Raw genomic sequence first — 17,653 nt, forward strand, 5'->3', positions numbered from 1 at the left:
GCAACATGGGGATTTTGGAAGCAGTAAGCTGGACAAGACACAGACAGCCCTAGTACACTGCTAGGTACCACATGTGCTCTGAGTCCCTGTTTTTGATTACTGCTATTATTGCTGCCTCTCCTGTACTAATGACAAACAGACTGATGAAGACACTGTAGACAGTCTTTAAGATTTCATTTACTGGGATGGGAGGGAGAGGGAGTTTGACATAACATGACTTTCCAAAGAAAAAGAACAAAAAGTAACTGTGTTACTCAGGGAAAGAGAATGCCTCTCAGGAACTGAACAATGTGTGCTTTCAAGGATTACAAGAGTATGGAAGGAAGGGGGACAGGCCACAGATAGATTTAATTCATGGACCTAACAGAGGAGGCAAGGAGGTTATCCACTCCTGGGGCACCTGTGTACCACTGAGACTCTCATAGGTCTGAAGCACGAGTCCTGTAAGCTACAATCAAGGAAAAAATGACAATCAAAAGAAACTTCACAGCATGGAAAAGGGGTGTGAGTGCTCCGAAGCTTAGGGCTGGGGTGGCCTTAAAGTGGCCTGCACAGCTGACAGCTTACAGCCTTCTGCCAGTGCGGACCCCTGTCCCTGCACATCTGTGGGGAGTGCAGTGTGGTGAGGAAGGCCTGGGCTTTCTAGTTAGGTAGATGTGAATGAGTTCCAGTCCTGGCTCTGCTGTGTGGCTTTGGGGAAGTTATTTAACCTGTCTGATCCTCAGCTGAGAGATGGCATTATAATACCTACGTGTGGAGTTGTGGTAGGGGTCAAATGAAGTAATATTTATGAAGTACTTTGAGAAGTGTGCAGTCATGGTAGATAGTTGTTTTTATAGCAGGCCATCTGGAAAGCACAATTGGCCTGGACATTGCTCGTTGTGGGGAACCATTGTCTGAGGCAACCCAGTCCCACTGTTACAAATGTGTCCTTAGCCTAAGTTGAAATCAGTTCTCCTGTACACGTAGAACATGGGATGAGAACATGTCCAACTCCTGTTGTGTGAAATATTTTGAGATGTTTGACACTGATGACAGCTTCTTTCTCTACCTCGACCATGCCTTCTCCTGGATAAAGTGTCCTCAGTGCCTCCAGGCATCCCTGTATGTCACTTATCAAGCCTGAGATCAAGATCTGGAATTTGACAGATGAAAGCACAGTTACTTATTCAAAGCAGCAATATGATAGTGGCAATTGTATCTTTTTTTTTTTTAAAGAATCCATTTTATTTATTTATTTATTTTTGGTTGCGTTGGGGCTTCGTTGCTGCATGCGGGCTCTCTCTAATTGCGGAGAGCGGGGGCTACTCTTCGTTGTGGTGCATGGGCTTCTCATTGTGGTGGCTTCTCTTGTTGCGGAGCACGGGCTCTAGGCGCACAGGCTTCAGTAGTTGTGGCACGTGGGCTCAGTAGTTGTGGCTCACGGACTTAGTTGCTCCGCAGCATGTGGGATCTTCCTGGACCAGGGATCGAACCTGTGTTCCCTGCATTGGCAGGCAGATTCTTAACCACTGTGCCACCAGGGAAGCCCTGTTGGCTAACTTTGTTTCATTGATACCCTCATCTACTCACCCTGAGAGACACAGAAAATATGGCAGATGGTGCTTAAGACCATTTTCAAAGCTAAAAATCCACAAGTTCAAGTTGCCATGGAAGCTTGAGAATGCCTGGTGTACACAGAAGGCCTGACGGGTTCATTTGGGAAATGGTTGTTGTCAAACAGGGTCAGGCCAGATGAAGCTGGATCTTGAACAGGGCTTACAGGACTGAGACATATGGTGGTAGGATGGAGAGTGGCATGGAAGGGATGGAGGGTGTGGGATTAGGATAAAACCTGTGAGTTGCCTTCCAGTGAGTGAAGAGTGGGCTAATGGCAGGGTGACACAAAGGTCAGATACCCAAGCAGCCCCCTTCTAAAGTATGTTGGCAAGGGGCCCCTATTGAGCAACCCAAGAACAAACAGACATATAAACAGCATCGCGAAAGGCCACACAGCAGTGTCTGAGCTGTCACCAAATCCAGTCTGCTAACTAAACACGTGGGGGGAAATGGGCAAGTCTCCTCTCCTCTACTAAAGATTTAAAGCACAAGCAGACCCAAGGTCAATAAACTGATGCCATCAGGGTGGGGGCAGGAGGGGGAAATGGAGGAAAGAAGCGAAAGTGAAGCATGATTTAGTAATTCTGGAAAGAACAGTGCTGCACATAACCAAGAAGTTATTTCAGTGGGAGGTGAAAAGAAAACAGAAATCTCAAAATCGGAGTGGGAGGCTGATAGGGGAAAATGAGAAAAGAAACAAAAGTGGAAGAATGATTTAATGAGTTCTGGGAAGAAAGCGTGTAACTGAATTGAGGGTCTGATTGATGGGATGGGTTTTAGAAAGAAAACAGAATCTTGCTTTCTGCCTATGGACGCTGCCGTGTAAGCATCGTTGACATCTCCCCCTCCACAGCCGTCATGTCTAAGTCAGAGTCTCCCAAAGAGCCCGAACAGCTGCGGAAGCTCTTCCTCGGAGGTTTGAGCTTTGAAACAACCGATGAGAGTCTGAGGAGCCATTGTGAGCAATGGGGAACGCTCACAGATTGTGTGGTAATGAGGGATCCAAACACCAAGCACTCCAGAGGCTTCGGGGTTGTCACGTATGCCACTGTGGAGGAGGTGGATGCAGCCATGAAGGCAAGGCCAGACAAGGTGGGTGGAAGAGTTGGGGAACCAAAGAGGGCCGTCTCAAGAGAAGATTCTCAAAGACCTGGTGCCCACTTAACTGTGAAAAAGATTTTTGTTGGTGGCATTAAAGGAGACACTGAAGAACATCACCTAAGAGATTATTTTGAACAGTATGGGAAAATTGAAGTGATTGAAATCATAACTGACCAAGGCAGTGGCAAAAAGAGAGGCTTTGCTTTCGTAACCTTTGATGACCATGACTCTGTAGACAAGACTGTCATTCAGAAATACCACACTGTGAATGGCCACAACTGTGAAGTAAGGAAAGCCCCATCTCAGCAAGATATGGCTAGTGCTTCATCCAGCCAAAGAGGTCGAAGTGGTTCTGGAAACTTTGGTGGTGGTCGTGGAGGAAACTTCAGTGGTTGAGCTGGCTTTGGTGGCAGCCGCGGTGGTGGTGGCTGTGGTGGCAGTGGGGATGGCTATAATGGATTCGGTAATGATGGAAGCAATTTTGGAGGTGGTGGAAGCTGCAATGATTTTGGCAATTACAACAATCAATCTTCAAATTTTGGACCCACGAAAGGAGGAAACTTTGGAGGCAGAAGTTCTGGCCCCTGTGGTGGTGGAGGCCAGTACTTTGCCACACCACGAAACCAAGGTAGCTATGGTGGTTCCAGCAGCAGCAGTAGCTATGGCAGTGGCAGGAGGTTGTAATTACTGCCAGGAAACAAAGCTTAGCGGGAGAGGAGAGCCAGAGAAGTGACAGGGAAGCTACGGGCTACAACAGATTTGTGAACTCAGCCAAGCACAGTGGTGGCAGGGCCTAGCTGCTACAAAGAAGACATGTTTTAGACAATACTCATGTGTATGGGCAAAAAACCCCTTGAGGACTGTATTTGTGACTAATTGTATAACAGGTTATTTTAGTTTCTGTTCTGTGGAAAGTGTAAAGCATTTCAAAAAAGAGGTTTTTTTTGTTACATCTTTATTGGAGTATAATTGCTTTACAATGGTGTGTTAGTTTCTGCTTTATAACAAAGTGAATCAGCTATACATATACATATCCAACAAAGGGTTTTAATGTAGATTTTTTTTTTGCACCCATGCTGTCGATTGCTAAATGTAGTAGTCTGATCATGACACTGAATAAATGTGTCTTTTTAAAAAATGTGCTGTGTAACGTTAGTCTACTCTGAAGCCATTTTGGTAAACTACCGCAACAGTATGAAGTTAGAATTCCTTCAGGGTGATGCCAGGTTCCATTCAAAATTTATTTACAACCTGCTTTGGTGGAGAAGCTATTGTCTTCAGAAACCTTGGTGTAGCTGAACTGACAGTTACTGTGTTGTGACCTGGAGTTCACCGTGAAAAGGGTCACCCAAGCAAAGTCATGGAATTTTTTGGTTATTAATATGATTGTTGGCACATCCTATACAATATATCTAAATTGAATTATGGTACCAGATAAAGTTATAGATGGGAATGAAGCTTGTGTATCATCCATTGTCATGTGTAATCAGTAAACGATTTAATACCCTCTTGAAAAAAAAAAAAAGAAAGAAAACAGAATCTGAAGGGAAGTTGGGAATGTCTGAAATTGTTCCTGGTTCATTCGTTTTCAATTAAAATTTTATGTGTAAAATTATGATCAGCCATTGCCAACGGGACGTGTAGCATCTCTGTTGATATTGTTTGCCGCTCCGTGGATTTACAAGGATAATAGAATTCAAAGTTGCCATTTACCCCCCAGGAGGAAAGCCTGGAAGTGATTAGGAAGAACCTTTCTTTAGTTGCTCTGAGTTGTAGCTAAGAGAGAGAAGAAAAGAACGAGGAAAATAGGTGCATGCTGCCTATGGGCTGGAATCCCAACAGTGTTAGTGGCATGAGTTCAACTCTGCCCATAGAGGCAGAGCTCCATGGGGGAAGATGGAGTGGACGATAGAGGTGATAGCTGACTGAGGAGGCAGAAAACAGTCGGGGAGAGGACCTGAGACCTGAGCGTGATGATTCTCAGCCATGGGGTTGAAACGTGACAGCATGACTGTTACTTGTCATGGGAGGTTATCAGCTCCAAGATACCTACAATGGGGAAAGCTTGTACAGAGATGTGAATGTCAGATCAAGCTTTTGAGTATTACACCAAGGGTAGGAAGCATTAGAGGCATTGTAGCCAAGAGAAGTCTCGATGAGGGTTGCCTTAAGAAAGATCACTGTGTGACTGCATGATCAAGGTTCTCCAGGGAAACAGAACCAACAGGATACATATATAAGGAGATTTATTGTAGGAATTGGCTTATGTGGTTATGGAGGCCAAGAAGGGCCACGATCTGCCGTCTGCAAGCTGGAGATCTAGGAAAGCTGGTGGTGGGCTGGTAATTCAGCCCAAGGCTAAAGCCTGAGAACTGGGGAGGAGTGGGGCGCTTTCTGAGTCTGAAAGCTTGAGAACAAGGAGCACTGGAATCTGAGGGGAGAAGATGGTCATCTTAGCTCCAGCAGAGAGAGTAGAGTCTCCCTTTCTCTACATTTTTTTGTTCTATTTGGACCCTCAACAGATTGGACATTGCCCACCTACACTGGGGAGGGTGATCTGCTTTACTTATCAGTTCACCAGTTCAAATACTAATCTCTTCTTGAAACAGTATCTCAGGCCCAGGAATAATAGTTTATAAGCTATCTGGGCATCCCGTAGCCCAGTCTAGTTGACACATAAAATTAACCATTACAGTCACTCTGCCAATATTGTCCCCTCTCTCCTCCCCAGAGCCTAGGTCACAAGATAGACCATTCTTATTTATGCCCATGCAGAAGGTGGGGGATGTCTGGAGGTACCGTTGAAGCGGGGAGGAAATGTAGTCATGGGTCTTGACTAAAGTGGTGAGAGGAGGGCAGAGGAGTGGAGAGATTCAAAGGGGTATCAGCTGATACAAAGCCACACATACCTTTACAAGTGACTAGGGTTATACTGAGGCCATTTAGCACCCTGCACAAGGGCAGTATGAATCTTCACTTCAGACATTTGGTCTGGTGACTGAGTTCTCTGAGGCTAGGTTTGGGTAAGGATTAAAATTTTTTTTTTTTAATTTAGAAATAATTTTAGACTTACAGAAAAACTGGGAAAATGCAGAGAATTCCCTTACACCCAGCTTTTTGGCATATAACTAGGAAGGAGTTCAAAGAACTGAAAGACATCTCTATAGCTCAACTCCATTCTATTCTGCTTATTTAAGAGAACTGTTTTTCAAGACTTGGATTTATAAAAGCTGAAAAATAAGTAATGTTTATCTTTGTATGCATGAACTAATTTATACAAACATCCCATCCATCTCATTAAGCAACAAATTTACCATAAAATTTTGCTTTTCATGTACTTTAATTATCCAAATTTATAATATTCTTATGTTATTTTTGTCAATTACATGCTATTAATAATTATAATAATTCACCTAAAATAAACATTCTTAGCATCTATTAGAGCCTTATAATCAAAGGAAATATTTTAAAAATCTATATTTCATTTATATGCATATAAATGGGAGTATGAGAAAGTAATCAATAATAGTCTTTCAACCATGAAAACACGTTAGGAGAAAATTAAATGGTGGAAATGGGAAATAGAAACACAATTCTAGGAGAAAAAGGAATATGTAAATTTCTAGCTATTAAAGTGCTGGGTTCTTTTTTTTTTTTTTAACATCTTTATTGGAGTATAATTGCTTTACAATGGTGTGTTAGTTTCTACTTTATAACAAAGTGAATCAGTTATACTTATACATATATCCCCATATCTCTTCCCTCTTGCATATCCCTCCCTCCCACACTCCCTATCCCACCCCTCTAGGTGGTAACAAGGAACCGAACTGATCTCCCTGTGCTATGCGGCTGCTTCCCACTAGCTATCTATTTTACATTTGGTAGTGTATATATGTCCATGCCACTCTCTCACTTTGTCCCAGCTTACCCTTCCCCCTCCCCATATCCTCAGGTCCATTCTCTAGTAGGTCTGCGTCTTTATTCCTGTCTTGCCCCTAGGTTCTTCATGACCTTTTTAAAATTTTTTCTTAGATTCCATATATATGTGTTAGCATATGGTATTTTTCTCTTTCTGACTTGCTTCACTCTGTATGACAGACTCGAGGTCCATCCACCTCACTACAAATAACTCAATTTCGTTTCTTTTTATGGCTGAGTAATATTCCATTGTATATATGTGCCACATCTTCTTTATGCATTCATCTGTCGATGGACACTTAGGTTGCTTCCATGTCCTGGCTATTGTAAATAGAGCTGTAATGAACATTGTGGTACATGACTCTTTTTGAATTATGGTTTTCTCAGGGTATATGCCCAGTAGTGGGATTGCTGGGTCGTATGGTAGTTCTATTTTTAGTTTTTTAAGGAACCTCCATACTGTTCTCCATAGTGGCTGTATCAATTTACATTCCCACCAACAGTGCAGGAGAGTTCCCTTTTCTCTGCACCCTCTCCAGCATTTATTGTTTGTAGATTTTTTGATGATGGCCATTCTGACCGGTGTGAGATGATATCTCATTGTAGTTTTGATTTGCATTTCTCTAGTGATTAATGATGTTGAGCATTCTTTCATGTGTTTGTTGGCAATCTGTATATCTTCTCTGGAGAAATGTCTATTTAGGTTTTAATAGCATCAAATTGCAAGGTACTTAAATTCTATCAGATACATTTAAAAGGAGTATTGTAATATTTTTGTTTTAATTTGTCAGTATTTATAATATGCAAATTATATCCTTTGCCATTATAAAAATTTAAGATAAAATAATTCAAGTGTCATCTTTGAAATGTGTATCATTTTCAAAATTCCTGGGGGATATGCAAAAACAAACAAAAAACAAATGAGTGAAAGCCACAGCTTTGGAGGATGCCTTGAGTCTGTGCTGTTCATCTTCTTGGCTAGTTCCCTGGATCATATCCTTGCCACCTTTTACCTGGACAAGAGCCTGAACCCCCCAGGGTTTCTCCCTGGCTGAGCAGAATTGACTTTGCTGCCAAAGGGGCCTCCCTACAGACAAATATGGTCATGTAATCCCTTCAAAATCTCTGTTGGGTGTCATCCCACCTGCACCTTGTTGCTGGGCTTGGTCAACTTTTGCATGAGTCATTAATTGAGACAGAAATATTGACTTGGATTTTACTCTTTCTTTCTCAATAAAGGTTTCTGCATTTAGATGGCATAGGACAGAGGTAGCAAATCAATAGCCCCTGGGCCATATCTGGCTTGCAGATGTGCTTGGTTTGAAATCTAAAACATTTAAAAATATTTTAAAGGAGAAACACTGGAATCTTGCTAACAGTAAACTTTGTGGCATTTTAACTTGCCATATTTCCATCTCCCCTCCCAGCTCTGCAGTAGCCTTGGAAACCAACAACCCACAACAAAGGTGAAAGCCAGCAGACTAACAGCCATTGAAGGGGCAGAATGGGGTTGGAACTCCTCCAAAGACCCATTCCCAGAGAATTGTCATTATTTCACCTTCTGATGGTTTCCCATTCCCAAGAGTTGTCTTTATTTGACCTTAGAGCTTCCCCAGTGCAAACAAGAGGCATTTGTAAAAAACAATGAGCGGTGATGGTTTAGTATCACAGCTGCCTGAGATGATGATATCAGTGGGGCAAACAACAAGCTGACCAAAAAACCCAAAAGGAAAAGTTGGAGAATGATATTTCCATTGGAGGTTTTGAAAAGCTCTGCTGTATTCCTGGGAATCTAGAAGGTCACATACATGCATAGGCTTATGAACAGCCATGCATAAACAAGGCTGTTCATATGTTCAGGAAAGACCTGGGAAAACTCTAAGGTCTCATTCTGGCTTAAGGCTAAGGTAGAGTTGTCAAACTCCTGACTGAGTGTTGAAGTCATGCCCCCAAATGCACACAGAGACCTTTGACAAAGAGTGGGAGAATTACTGGTTCCAGCCATTTAAAGAAATCTATGTACAACCATTAGCCAACCATTAAGCTGACTGAACAGAGACTTCACATATGATAATGAATACAGACTTTACATTATTAGTTCAGGAAAGTCACTAAACAAAACAGCAGAAGCAGCAACAACAAAAAACAGCGACAAAAACAAGTTCTAGGGAGTGGAGAGAATCTGATTTCCAGAGTAGCCACATTATATTATTTAAAATGTCCAGTTTTCAACATGCAAAGCAACAAAAAAATATGGTCCACGTATAGGGGAAAAGAAGTCAACAGACAATGTCCTTGGGGAAATTCACACACTGTACTTACTAAATAGCATTTAAATCAACTATTTTAAATATGTTTGAGGAACTAAAGGAAACCACATCTAAAAACCTAAAGGAACGTATGAGAGTAATACTACCAAATAAAGAATATCAATAAAAGAAGAATTATAGAAAAGAACCAAAAGAAATTTTAGGGTTGAAAATTACAATAACTGAAATGAAAAAAATTACTAGAGAGGCTCAACAGCAGATTTGAGTTGGCTGAAGAAAGAATCAGTGAACTTAAAGATATGTCAACTGATGGGACTTCTCTGGCGGTGCAGTGGTTAAGAATCTGCCTGCCAATGCAGGGGACAGGGGTTCAGGCCCTGGTCTAAGAAGATCCCACATGCCGTGGAGCAACTAAGCCTGTGCACCACAACTACTGAGCCTGTGCTCTTGAGCCCGTGAGCCACAACTACTGAAGCCCGCGCACCTAGAGCCCTTGCTCTGCAACAAGAGAAGCCACCACAATGAGAAGCCCGCACACTGCAACGAAGAGTAGCCCCTGCTCGCCACAACTAGAGAAAGCCTGCGTGCAGCAACGAAAACCCAACGCAGCCAAAAATAAATAAATAAATTTAAAAAATTAAAAAAATGATATGTCAACTGAGAGTAGGGAATGGAAAGAAAAAAGAATGAAGAAAAATGAACAGAGCCTAAGAGACCTGTGGGATGCTGTCAAGCATACAAATATGCATAATGCAAGTCTCAGAAGGAGAAGAGAGAGAGGAAAGGACAGTAAGAATATTTGAAGAAATAATTGCTGAAAACTTTCCAAATTTGGTGACAAATATTCATCTATATTTCCAAGAAATTCAATGAACTCCAAGTATGACAAACTCAAAGATGTCCGTACTTAGACAAATAATAATCAAACTGTCAAAAGCTGAAGACAAAGAGAGGATCTTGAAAGCAACAAGAGAAGTGACTCATCACATACAAGGGATCTTTGGTAAGATTAACAGATAATTTTTTCATCAGAAATTGGGAACATATTTGTCAGTTATACCACAATAAAGCTGAAAAAGTAAAGAAGTGGGGGACAGAAGGCAGTGGGTGGGAATATTCAAAATGCTGAAAGAAAATGTTTGTTAATTAAGAATTTTATACACGGTGAAACTGTCCTTCAAAAATGAAGGTGAAATCAAGACCTTCCAGGTAAACAAAAAGTGAGGGATTCTGTCACTAGTAGACCTGAACTACTAGAAATACCATAGGAATTCTTTCAGGCTGAACAGGAAGAACACAAGCCAGTAGTTCAGATCCACATGAAGAAATAGAGTACTACATAGATAAATATAAAATACAATTTGTTTTTGGTTTCCAGTTTTTTTCCTTTCTGATTTAAAAGACAATAGCATAAAGCAATTATTGTATCACTGTGTCAATGGACACACAGAATTAAAGATGTAATAATTTGCATAACAATACTAGCACAAAGAAGGGAGTGGAGACATGGAGCTGTGTAGAAGCAAAGTGTTTTGTTTTGTTTTGTTTTAATCTCCACTTTTCCCCCACCCCTCAGCCATGGTAATTACCATTCTAGTCTCTGTTTCTATGAGTTTGGCTTTTTTAGATTTCACATATAAGTGATATCAGGCAGTATTTGTCTTTCTTTGACTTACTTCCCTTAGCATAATGCCCTCAAGGTCCATTGTGTTGTTGCAAACAGTGGATGTCCTTCTTTCTCATGGCTGAGTAATATTCCATTGTATATATTTGCCACATCTTCATTATCCATTCATCTGTTGAGGGACACTTAGGTTGTTTCCATATCTTGGCTGCTGTGAATAATGCTGCAATGAACAAGGGAGTGCTTATATCTCTTTGAGATTCTATTTTAACTTCTTTTGGATTTATACTCAGAAGAGGGATTGCTGGATCATATGGTAGTTCTATTTTTAATTTTTTGAGGAACCTCCATACTGTTTTCCATGGTGGCTGGACCAATTTAATTTCCAACAGTGCACAAGGGTTCTCTTTTCTCCACATCCTTGCTGACATTTATCACTCATCTTTTTGATGATAGCCATTCTAATGGGTGTGATGTGATACCTCACTGTGGTTTTCATTTGCATTTATCTGATAATTAGTGATGTTGAACATTTGTATGTCTTCTTTGGAAAAACGTCTGTTTAGTTCCTTGGCCCATTTTAAAACCAGATTGTTTTTGGCTATTGAGTTAAATGAGTTCTTTAATTTTTTTTGGATATTAACTTCTTATCAGATACATGATTTTCAAATACTTTTCCCATTTGGTAATTTGTTTTAATTTTATTGATGGTTTCCTTTTGCTGTGCAGAAGCTTTTTAATTTGATGCAGTCCCACTGGTTTATTTTGTTTTCTTGCTTTTGCTTTTGATGTCAAATCTAAAAAATCATTGCCATGACTGATGCCAAGGAGCTTTAGCCCCTTACTGTCTAGGAGGTTTAATGTTTTAGGTCTTAGGTTCAAGTCTTTAATTCATTTGCATTTATTTTTGTGAATGGTGTAAGATAGGTGTCCATTTTATTCTTTTGCATGTGGCTGTCCAGTTTTCCCAACACCATTTACTGAAGAGACTATCCTTTCCACATTGTATATTCTTGGCTCCTTTTTAGTAAATTAATTGATCTTATATGCATGGGTTTATTTCTGGGCCCTCTATTCTGTTCCATTGATCTATGTGTCTGTTTTTGTGACAATAACATACTTGTTTTAATTACTAAAGCTTTGCAGTATAGTTTGACATCAGGGAGCATGATGCCTCCAGCTTTGTTCTTTCTCGAGACTGTTTTGGCTATTCAGGGTCTTTTGTGGACTGTATGAATTTTGGGATTGTTTGTTCTATTTCTTTAAAAAATGCCATTGGAATTTTGATAAGGATTTCATTGAATCTGTATATTGCTTTGGGCATGATGGACATTTTAACAATATTAATTATTCCAATCCATGTGCCTTGAACATCTTTTCATTTATTTGTGTCTGCTCGATTTATTTCATCAATGTCTTTATAGACTTCAGTGTATAGGTCTTTCACCTCCTTGGTTAAATTTACTCCTATGTGTTTAATTCTTTTTGATGCTATTGATAATGGGATTGTTTTCTTAATTTCTCTTTCTGATAGAAGCAAAGGTTTTATATACTATAGACACTAAGTTGGTATTAGTCTGAACTAGATTGTTACGAGTAAGGATGTTAATTGTAACCCCCATGGCAGCCACTAATGAAATAACTCAAAAATATATTAAAGAAACAACAAGGGAATTAAAATGGTACTCGAGAAAATGTCTGTTTACAAAAAGTAGGTGAGAGACAAACTTTGCATGTATGTAGAGGAAATAATTATGTAAGAGAGTCTGTCTTCTGTTTTGGATGTTTGGCTGCTGACAGCTTTTAAACATCACCTCTCCTTCTCACCCTCCTGCCCCACATCTGGGTAAGCTGCTAAGAAAGTCTGGGTACTTCTTTCTTCGGTACCGGTGAAAGGTTCAAAACACGCCAATAACCAGAACTGAGGGCACATAGAAGCAAGTTTAAGGGAAGAAAAACATAGTGAGATAATTTTTGGAGATAGTCATGTTTCTTTGGTACATTTAGGTGAAGAAGTTTACCTGGCAGTTCAATGTTTGGGTCTGGCATTTGGGAGAATGGTTTGGGAGTGTTTGGGAGTCATCAGTGTGTAGGTCATAGAGGAGACTGGAGCTGTGAATGCAGCCATCCAAAGGTAAGGCAAGGGCGTACAGAAAGAGTGAACAACCAGCTGCCTTACTGTTTATGCTGATCCTTTTCCCTCCTGAGCACATTCCACCTAATTAACTCTCTGTCCTATGCACAGAGTTCCACCCAGGCATCCTATGGAAGAGCATGCCCCTGTCCCTGCCCACACTCTGTATTCCTCGGCGTTTACATCGTGGTGGTCATGATGCTGGTTCTATGGTGTCTGTGATCCATGAGAGCTCTTCATCTATGAAACACTGTTTATGCCCTGATCTCCCATACAGTTAATGGGGCTCATAAGTAGAAGCTTCCATAATAGAACCTTTATGTTATTTATATACATGGAAAAGTGATCACATTTATGGGGCACTCAAAGACTAGTCTCTATCTCTAGAGCTGGCAAAGATCAAGAGCTCAGAAAAGATGTATGGGAAGGATAAATGAACTGGAAGCTAAAGGCAGTGTTCTTTTGACTTATCAGAAATTTGGGCATGGGACTTCCCTGGTAGTCTAGTGGGTAAGACTCCATGCTCCCACTGCAGGGGGCCTGGGTTCCATCCCTGGTCAGGGAACTAGATCCCACATGCATGCCGCAACTAAGAGTTCGCATGCTGCAACTAAGAAGCCTGCATGCCGCAACTAAAAGATCCTTGTTCTCATGCTGCAGCGAAGACCCCGTGCAGCCAAAATAAATAAATAAAATAAATATTAAAAAGAAAAGAGGGCTTCCCTGGTGGCGCAGTGGTTGAGAATCTGCCTGCCAATGCAGGGGACACGGGTTCGAGCCCTGGTCTGGGAAGATCCCACATGCGGCGGAGCAACTGGGCCCGTGAGCCACAACTACTGAACCTGCGCGTCTGGAGCTTGTGCTCCGCAACAAGAGAGGCCACGATAGTGAGAGGCCCGCGCACTGCGATGAAGAGTGGCCCCTGCTCGCCGCAACTAGAGAAAGCCCTCGCACAGAAACGAAGACCCAACACAGCCAAAAATAAATAAATAAATAAATAAATGATTTAAAAAAAAAAAAAAAAAAAGAAAAGAAATTTGGGCAAATCAACTTCACTTCTCTGTATTGTTTCCTCATCTGTAACAGGATAATCATAGTGCCTTTCTCAGAGGGTTCTTCTGGGAGTTAAATGAATATATATGTACATGCATGTGTCTATCATATATAGGTTCACATGTATGTACAAATAATATGTCTGTATATACACATGTACATATATATTTACAGACACAGCACTTAGAGCAGGGTCTGACACATACAAATGATTTATAAATATTAGCTGTTATATGTTGAATTGTATTAAATAGTACATAACTACTCAGTTCCCTTTCAGCAAGATTGTGGGCTCTTTTGTGGCCTGTTTAGGCCAAAAATGGAGACAGGGAGACAGACTGAAAGATACTTCTATTGGATTAAGATTGGAGCCTCCTGCCATCTGGTCTTCATTTGTTTTTATTAAGTCTAGAGCAATATAAACTCTTTGGCCTCTCCCTTCCCCTCAGTGGAAAAAGCCCTGGGCTGGGAAAAGAAAATACTGTTAAGTATTTATCCACTTCCACTCGTAAAATGGTAGCAAAATGACTGGTTTCCTTTACTCACAGTGTTATCATGAGGGTAGTGGATGCTGTTGTGTGCCACCCAGATGCCCCTTCAGGACCGAGGCACTACATTTTTGGCAACTGAAAGTTCTTAGCCAAATCCCTCTCTGGGAATTGCCTTCTGCCTTGCCCAAGGTTACCTACCTCCTGTGGGCAGCCTGCATCCAATGACTGGTTGATGAGGAGAGGTATCAAGGTCCAGACTTCTGGCGTCAAGAGGGAAGAATAACAAAGGACCATTCCAGCTCCAAAGATTCCCATAGGATCAGCTGAGCTCAACTTGCCATTCACATTGCAGTTCAGCTTTTGCCCAGTCATGCTTCCCTCACCCTTACAGATGTGATTTCCAAGAGTAATCCTAATAAACATTTTTCATGAAAGTCTCAGAGCTTTAGAGGCTATTTTTTTCTGATGACACTTGACATTTGGTATCAGAAATGGCCCTAGGAAATACCATTTAAAATTAGATTTTGAAGATGGATCACCCATTGGCCTTCTGGCAATGAAGACCACATCACTGGGGGTAGATGGAGAACTGATAGTGAAGATGCGGTACAACTGCTGACATTTGAAACAGTGGTGAACAGAGATGGGGCGCCGGTGGGAGCAAGCACATGGACAGGTGCAATATCTCAGGTGGTTAAGATTTTGGGGGTGTTGGGTAGTCATTATCAGGATTATAATCAGATGGCTGCTGTGGGGGCCGTTGACACCTTGGAGAAAAACAGCGAAAGCCCGAGACTAATTAATCACCGATGTCGAGGGTGAAAGTCAGAGGGTCTCTTTGAAAGCATATAGAGAGTCTCTCCTCTCTTTAAGCCAAAATGCAGAAAAACCAAGATGAAACAGAGCTCCCGAGAAAGTTCAGTTTTCAACTTTGATAGGTCTGCCACATCAAGAGTAGAGCCATGGGAGAGAACTTCAATATGGCGGAGGAGTTTGGTGGGGCTAATGGCGGACTCTGGGAGGGCTCACGCCAAGGAGTACTTCCCAGAACTTCTGCTGCCAGTGTCCTTGTCCACATGGTGAGCCACAGCCACCCCCGCCTCTGCAGGAGACCCTCCAACACTAGCAGCCGTGTGGCTGACAGGGTCTTGGTGCTCCGGCTGGGTGTCAGGCCTGTGCCTCTGAGGTGGGAGAGCCGAGTTCAGGACATTGGACCACCAGATACCTCCCAGCTCCACGTAATATCAAATGGTGAAAGCTCTCCCAGAGATCTCCATCGCAATGCTAAGACCCAGCTCCACTCAACGACCAGCAAGCTACAGTGTTGGACACCCTATGCCAAACAACTAGCAAGACAGGAACACAACCCCACCCATTAGCAGAGAGGCTGCCTAAAATCATAATAAGGTCACACACACCCCAAAGCACACCACTGGACACGGTCCTGCCCACCAGAAAGACAAGATCCAGCCTCATCGGCCAGAACACAGGCACTAGTCCCCTCCACCTGGAAGTCTACACAACCCACTAAACCAACCTTAGCCACGGGGGGCAGACACCCAGAACAACGGGAACTACGAACCTGCAGCCTGAGAAAAGGAGACCCAAAACACAGTAAGTGAAGCAAAATGAGAAGACAGAGAAACACACAGCAGATGAAGGAACAAGGTAAAAACCCACCAGACCAAACAAATGAAGAAGAAATAGGCAGTCTACCTGAAAAAGAATTCAGAGTAATGATAGTAAAGATGATCTAAAATCTTGGAAATAGAATGGAGAAAATACAAGAAACGTTTAACAAGGACCTAGAAGAACTAAAGAGCAAACAAACAATGATGAACAACACAATAAATGAAATTAAAAGTTCTCCAGAAGGAATCAATAGCAGAATAACTGAGGCAGAAGAACGGATAAGTGACCTGGAAGATAAAATAGTGGAAATAGCTACCGCAGAGCAGAATAAAGAAAAAAGAATGAAAAGAATTGAGGACAGTCTTAGAGACTTCTGGGACAACATTAAACACACCAACATTCGAATTATAGGGGTCCCAGAAGAAGAAGAGATAAAGAAAGGGACTGAGAAAATATTTGAAGAGATTATAGTTGAAAACTTCCCTAATATGGTAAAGGAAATAGTCAGTCAAGTCCAGGAAGCACAGAGAGTCCCATACAGGATAAATCCAAGGAGAAACATGCCAAGACACATATTAATCAAGCTATCAAAAATTAAATACAAAGACAAAATATTAAAAGCAGCAAGGGAAAAGCAACAAATAACATACATAACCCATAAGGTTAACAGCTGATCTTTCAGCAGAAACTCTGCAAGCCAGAAGGGAGTGGCAGGACATATTTAAAGTGATGAAAGGCAAAAACCTACAACCAAGATTACTCTACCCAGCAAGGATCTCATTCAGATTTGACAGAGAAATTAAAACCTTTACAGACAAGCAAAAGCTAAGAGAATTCAGCACCACCAAACCAGCTTTACAACAAATGCTAAAGGAACTTCTCTGGGCAGGAAACACAAGAGAAGGAAAAGATCTACAATAAAAACCCCAAAACAATTAAAATGGTAATAGGAACATACATATTGATAACTACCTTACTTATAAATGGATTAAATGCTCCAACCAAAAGACATAGACTGGCTGAATGGATACAAAAACAAGACCTGTATATATGCTGTCTACAAGAGACCCACTACAGACCTAGGGAAACATACAGACTGAAAGTGAGGGGATGGAAAAAGGTATTCCATGCAAATGGAAATCAAAAGAAAGCTGGAGTAGCAATTCTCATATCAGACAAAATAGACTTTAAAATAAAGACTATTACAAGAAGGAAGGAAGGACACTACATAATGATCAAGAGATCAATCCAAGAAGAAGATATAACAATCGTAAATATTTATGCACCCAACATAGGAGCACCTCAATACATAAGGCAAATGCTAACAGCCATAAAAGGGGAAATCGACAGTAACACAATCATAGTAGGGGACTTTAACACCCCACTTTCACCAATGGACAGATCATCCAAAATGATAATAAATAAGGAAACACAAGCTTTATATGATACATTAAACAAGATGGACTTAATTGATATTTATAGAACTATCCATCCAAAAACAACAGAATACACCTTCTTCTCGAGTGCTCATGGAACATTCTCCAGGATAGATCATATCTTGGGTCACAAATCCAGCCTCGGTAAATTTAAGAAAATTGAAATCATATCAAGTATCTTTTCCGACCACAATGCTATGAGACTAGATATCAATTACAGGAAAAATTCTGTAAAAAATACAAACACCTGGAGGCTAAACAGTACACTACTAAATAACCAAGAGATCACTGAAGGAATCAAAAAGGAAATCAAAAATTACCTAGGAACAAATGATAACGAAAACACAACAACCCAAAACCTATGGGATGCAGCAAAAGCAGTTCTAAGAGGGAAG

At 41.2% G+C, this 17,653-nt stretch overlaps 1 pseudogene; it reads left to right on the top strand.

Annotated features, from left to right (window-relative positions):
* Positions 1–2,457: 2,457 nt before the first annotated feature.
* On the top strand, positions 2,458–3,568 carry LOC133095131 (heterogeneous nuclear ribonucleoprotein A1-like; annotated as a pseudogene).
* The last annotated feature ends 14,085 nt before the right edge of the window (positions 3,569–17,653 follow it).

This window comes from Eubalaena glacialis, chromosome 1 (assembly GCF_028564815.1).
Source record: "Eubalaena glacialis isolate mEubGla1 chromosome 1, mEubGla1.1.hap2.+ XY, whole genome shotgun sequence".
NCBI classification, from domain to species: Eukaryota; Metazoa; Chordata; class Mammalia; order Artiodactyla; family Balaenidae; genus Eubalaena; species Eubalaena glacialis.